This window comes from Globicephala melas, chromosome 9, assembly GCF_963455315.2.
Source record: "Globicephala melas chromosome 9, mGloMel1.2, whole genome shotgun sequence".
In the NCBI taxonomy this organism is placed as follows: Eukaryota; Metazoa; Chordata; class Mammalia; order Artiodactyla; family Delphinidae; genus Globicephala; species Globicephala melas.
The window spans coordinates 98,745,478-98,751,123 of record NC_083322.1 but is presented as its reverse complement, the minus strand read 5'-3'; the positions used below and the strand labels follow the sequence as shown (position 1 = coordinate 98,751,123).

At 47.0% G+C, this 5,646-nt stretch overlaps 1 pseudogene; it reads left to right on the top strand.

Annotated features, from left to right (window-relative positions):
* Window positions 1–656: 656 nt before the first annotated feature.
* Window positions 657–1,020, top strand: LOC115861019 (mitochondrial intermembrane space import and assembly protein 40 pseudogene; annotated as a pseudogene).
* Window positions 1,021–5,646: the final 4,626 nt, after the last annotated feature.

The following is a 5,646-nucleotide window of genomic DNA, read 5'->3' as shown; positions in this document are numbered from 1 at the left end:
GTAAACTTTCAGGGATCAAGGAATATGAAGATAATTTGTTCCTCCAGTTACAACTATAGTTGGGGGTCCAACGAGACAAAAATATACAAGCTTATAAAAATATGGAAGTTACCAAAGATTGGAGCCAATCTTCTAGTATTCTTAGATACTTCTGGGTGGAAGAATATTGCCTGCACACTTTGCTTGGACCCATCTTTTGAGTATTCTTTTATCTGCGAAGATTGGGGCAGTGGTCCTTGAGACAACAGATCAAGTGGGATTTTTCCAGTTGCCCCAGAATTAGTGACTAAAGTCCAATTCCTAGGACAGAAATGTGCTGAGTATCCCCACTATAGTCAAGGTCATCTATAGCCTCCCCCCGTCCCGAACTAAAAAGGAGACCTGTAGCTTCCACCTGCCTCACCAGAGGAGGAGTGGGTGTGGGCAGGTCCCTGAGTTACCTTGTGATCCGGCCCAGCATTCATGATGAGAGGCTTCTCTCTTCTGCTTCTACAGAGAAGCAGGAAGTTCTTCTCCCCTACCTATCCCCACCCAGAGCCCAGAGAGGAAGGAGGTGCTAGAAGAATTATTTAGGGGAATTAGGAGTGCCTGAATAATAGATTGGCCTCTCTGGAGCAGAGAGGTCACGGCGTGAGGTCGGAGCGCCCAGCTGCACCATGGCCTACTGCCAGCAGGAAGGGAAGGATTGAATCATAGTTGTGACCAAAGAAGACCATGAATCTCGGAGCTGGTGGCCGATGACCCCAAAGATCCGTACGAGGAGCACGGACTGATCCTGCCCCACGGAGACATCAGCTGGAACTGCCCGTGCCTTGGGGGCGGCCTTTTTCCTGCTTCCACCGCCGCACAGAGGATGTCAAGGGGTCGGACTGCGTAGACCAGGTCCGGGCCATGCAGGAGTGCATGCAGAAGTACCCGGACCCCTATCCCCAGGAGAAGGAGGAGAAGCCAGCGGGTCGATTAAAGGAATCGGCTGCCTCTGAGGCCATGGCAACCAAAGAAGAGGAGGGGTCCAGCTGAGGAAGGCGCGGGGCGCTGGGCGCATGAATCTCTCCAAGAAATTGTCTTTCCCTCTGTTGTTCTGAGCGCTGTAATGTACAAACTACCTTACTGAACTGATCGGGGTCTTGGCCCCTTGACATATACACTGAAAAATGGGTTGCATGTATGTGTGTCTCACATAACCTATCAGCGAATGTAGCTGCCCCTTTGGAATTCTCTTTGAAATGATGTGCTGAATAATCTCAGCAAGCAAAAATCTTTATCTGGGGGTGTCTCTTGTGAGCGAGCTGATCTATTCTGATCCATTGTATCCCTTTTAGTAGATTTTATACCTACTTGGAAAGCGAAATAGAAACAAACATCTTCCTTTAAAAATGTTGGAGTAGGGCCATTCCTTGTAGAAGAGACGGGATGATCGGACCTTGAGGATATGATGAAGCACTCTGCTTCTTTGCTTTTTTTTTTTTTTTTTTTTTTTTGCGGTATGCGGACCTCTCACTGTCGCGGCCTCTCCCGTTGCGGAGCACAGGTTCCGGACGCGCAGGCTCAGCGGCCATGGCTCACGGGCCCAGCCGCTCCGCGGCATGCGGGATCCTCCCAGACCAGGGCACGAACCCGTGCCCCCTGCATCGGCAGGCGGACTCTCAACCACTTGCCACCAGGGAAGCCCTCTGCTTCTTTTCTGATATATTTTGGTTTCCAGTTTGCATTGAGCTCCAGGTTTTCTACGTTTGGAAAACAGAGCTTTGGACCCTCTGAGGGACTCCCTTTGTAAGTGAAGAGAAAGGCTGTTTTTTCCTGTTCTTTTTATTCCAAAAGCCCTGGTTTGGGGTCTCTGTTCACACTGGCTCTGTCTCAGCCTGTTCAGATGCAACGTTCTTGAGAGGTGGGGACCTAATCATTACCAAAGTAGCACCCGAGAGAGGAAACGGTGTCAATTAAAAGGAAAACCTGGGCTTCCCTGGTGGTGCAGAGGTTGAGAGTCCGCCTGCCGATGCAGGGGACACGGGTTCGAGCCCCGGTCTGGGAGGATCCCACATGCCACGGAGCAACTAGGGCCCGTGCGCCACAACTACTGAGCCTGCGCGTCTGGAGCCTGTGCTGCGCAACAAGAGAGGCCGCGATAGTGAGAGGCCCGCGCACCACGATGAAGAGTGGCCCCCGCTCACCACAACTAGAGAAAGCCCTCGCACAGAAACGAAGACCCAACACAGCCAAAAATAAATTAATTAATTCATCAATTAAAATAAAAAAAGAAAAACCTGATTTAAAAAAAGAAAAAAAAGATTGGCCTCTCTCTCCCCCGTAGATGCCCCCCATGCCAGCAAGATGAGAGGGACCCACTGCGGGATGTGCCAGAGAAGCAAAGGGAGTTACTCCTCCACCCAGCCCAGATCTCTGAAGCTCTTGGAGACATGAAGGGGGGATAAGGCATTCCAGTGTGGAGCTTAGATGCTGGGGGAGACAGGAGCCCTCGGGTCACCCAGGCACAGGACAAGAGATAGCAAGCCCTGCCCTGAACAGATGCTATAGACCTGGACTGTTGGTGCGGCTAACGGGACACACGGTTGCCCCCTTTTGAGGGAATACTCTGTGATAAAGGGTAGATCAGGGTGAAGCTGAACGCTGCCCCCTCCCAAATCAAACACACACACCATCTACACAGAGAAAGGCATAGCAGAGAAGCCACCAGCGTCAGATTGAAACAATCCAAGTCAAGGTAGGTCCAGAAGGGAAAGGGGATTAAGGAGCAGGTGCAGCCACACTCCCATCCCAGCCCTTGACCCACAGTCTCTATAGAGACGATGGTGGGGATGCACATCAGATGCCACTGGACCAGATTTCATTTAGCTTTTTAAAATAAATTTTTAAGTGAAATGCGCATATAGAAAGTGCTTTAATTATAATTAAATTATAATCAATTATTAAAATTAAATTATAAGATTACAGCTCAATGAACCATCACAAAGTTGAACGCAACCCTAGATGTAAAGACTGAACATCACTGAAGCCACAGGCACCCCTCATGCCCCTCGCTGTCAATGTCCCCTCCACACAGGCAACCACTGTCCTGACTTCTAACAACAGAGACGAGTTCTGACTGTTTTTAAACTTTACCTAAATGGAACTTATACAGTGGGTTGCCTTTTGACTCTGGCTCCCTTGGTTCAGTGTTATGTTTCTGAGATGCATCCAAGTTGTGTGTGAAGCCATTCATTTATTTTTATTGCTATATAGCATTCCATTGCATGGCGTATTCCTTTCCTGAGCTGCTGTAACAAATTACCACAAACACAGTGGCTTACAATAGAAATTCATTCTCTCATGTTTCTGGAGCCAGAAGTCCAAAGATAGTATCACTGAGCCTTAGTCAAGGTGTCAGCAGAGCTGCACTTTTTCTGTCTTATAAGAAAGATCCATCCCTTGCCTTTCCCAGCTTCTGGTGGCGGCCGGCATTCCTGGACTAGGGGCCACATCACTCAGTCTCTGCTTCCTGGGTCACACTACCTTCTCTTCTGTGTATGTGAAATCTCCTTCTGTTTCCCTCTTAATAAGGTTACATCTGATTGTATTGGTGGTGGTAACAATAAACTTTACATTAGTGAGATCCATGATAGCCAAACTATAACTTTTCTTTTGCATCTTTCCTTATTGATCTGGATGGGTTCTATTGGACTTTCTCACTATCTTTATCAACCTGGTGCTAGGAGGAGGGTGAATGTTATATTCAACAGGACCAAGTACAGATGGAACCAATCTTAGTTAATCAATTCTTTTTAAGAACTGAAGCCTCCACTGGTGATATGAATTCTGGGTAGATATAATTTACTAAAAATAATAAGAAAAGAACATAGAGAGATTTTTTGCCCAATCAGATAGAATTCCATGATATTCATATTGCCAGAGAAATAATACAGGACTAGAAGAAATAACCAAGATGAGTCACCCCTACCCTTGCCAATTCTTTCCCTGACAGATGGAGAGATAAAAGATCTAAAACTGTGTATATAGTAAGAATTAACAGTCTAAAATGTAGTCACTTGTAGGAATATTATATCAATGATCATTTGAAAAGAACACATCAAGCATTTTGCTTATGGGACCCCAACTGGCTTCCCCCAGAAGGAGCTTGGATTTGAGAAGCCACGCAAAGTATTTCCTCCCCCTCACTCCACCCTCCACCCTTCTTTTCTCTTTTTTTCCTTCTTGCTCTTTCCCCTTGCTCCCTCCTTCCTTCTCCTTCCTTCCTTCCTTCCTTTCTTCTTTCTTTCTCTTTCCCTTTCCTCCTTCCTTTCTTATTTCTTTCTTTTTCTTTCTTTCTTTCCAATAGAAAGTATTCTATTGTTCTATTTTATAGCCCTATATTTAAATTTCAGTCAAGATGTTACCCTAACCCTAGAAAGGAATATAAAGAAAAGTAAATGTGGGACCTCCCTGGTGGCGCAGTGGTTAAGAATCCACCTGCCAATGCAGGAGACACAGGTTCGAGCCCTAGTCCGGGAAGATCCCGCATGCTGCGGAGCAACTAAGCCTGTGTGCCACAACTACTGAGCCTGCGCTCTAGAGCCCACGTGCCACAACTACTGAAGGCCGTGCACCTAGAGCCTGTGCTCCGCAACAAAGAGAAACCACTGCAATGAGAAGCCTGTGCCCCTGCTCACTGCAACTAGAGAAAGCCCGCACGTAGAAAGGAAGACCCAACACAGCCAAAAGTAAAGGTAATTCTTAAGTCTCGTTATTTCCAAAGGTGTATTAGAATAAGAACCTTTAACATACCCATGTCAGTAAAGAAACTATAATCATGTCATTTTTTGTAAAGATGCTCTCTCTTCTAACCCAAGTTCTTCTCAGCAGGAGAGTTCCTCAATATAATCAGCAATAAAGAACGCTCTCTTCTTCCCTGGTCAAGTCTTCACAAGCACCCTGTGGTCAAGGTGCCACTCTCTGGACCGAGACCTACACAGATCCATGCTGATTCCCGGAGCTGAGCATGGAGAGCAATGGAGAAGGAGGGGACTGGAAGGGTCAGACAAAGTAAGAGATTCAGAGACAAAGCAGGGATGCGTGAAAGTAGAAAGAAGCCGGTGACTTTGGTACAGTGTGTAGTCCACACTTTCTCAGCAGCACCACAGGCAGACACATAAAGGCATGACTAGTAATTTCAGGGTTAGCAGAAAAGATATCATTTAGTTCCAAGACTTCAACTCATAGTTTCTTTGGGATTCTCTAGCGCTTCATATCCTCCTTTTCCCTGACAGTGTCCCTGGGCTCCTAGACATGGCCCCAGCACAGCACAGCTCTACAGAACTATGTGTATTCTAAGATGTGCTCCTACGGATGTCTCAGGCACAATACAGTGTGAGTGGCGCCGCCCAAAGCTGGGCAGTGCCGTGTACTGTCACATGATCACCTTGTTACTGAACTCAAGTTCAGCTGCTTGCCACTCAAAAGCCAATAGTCGAGAGGCATGTGTCAATAGGAAGGAAAGGTGCTTTAATCAGAAAAGCTGGCAATCTGGGGAGAAGGTGGACTCACGTCCCAAGGCCAACTCCAAAGATTCTGCTCAGCCATTATAATGTTTGAAGGGACAGAATGAGGGGAAGAATCTCAGTGAATCATCGAGGCAGGAGGTTGGGTTCTGCA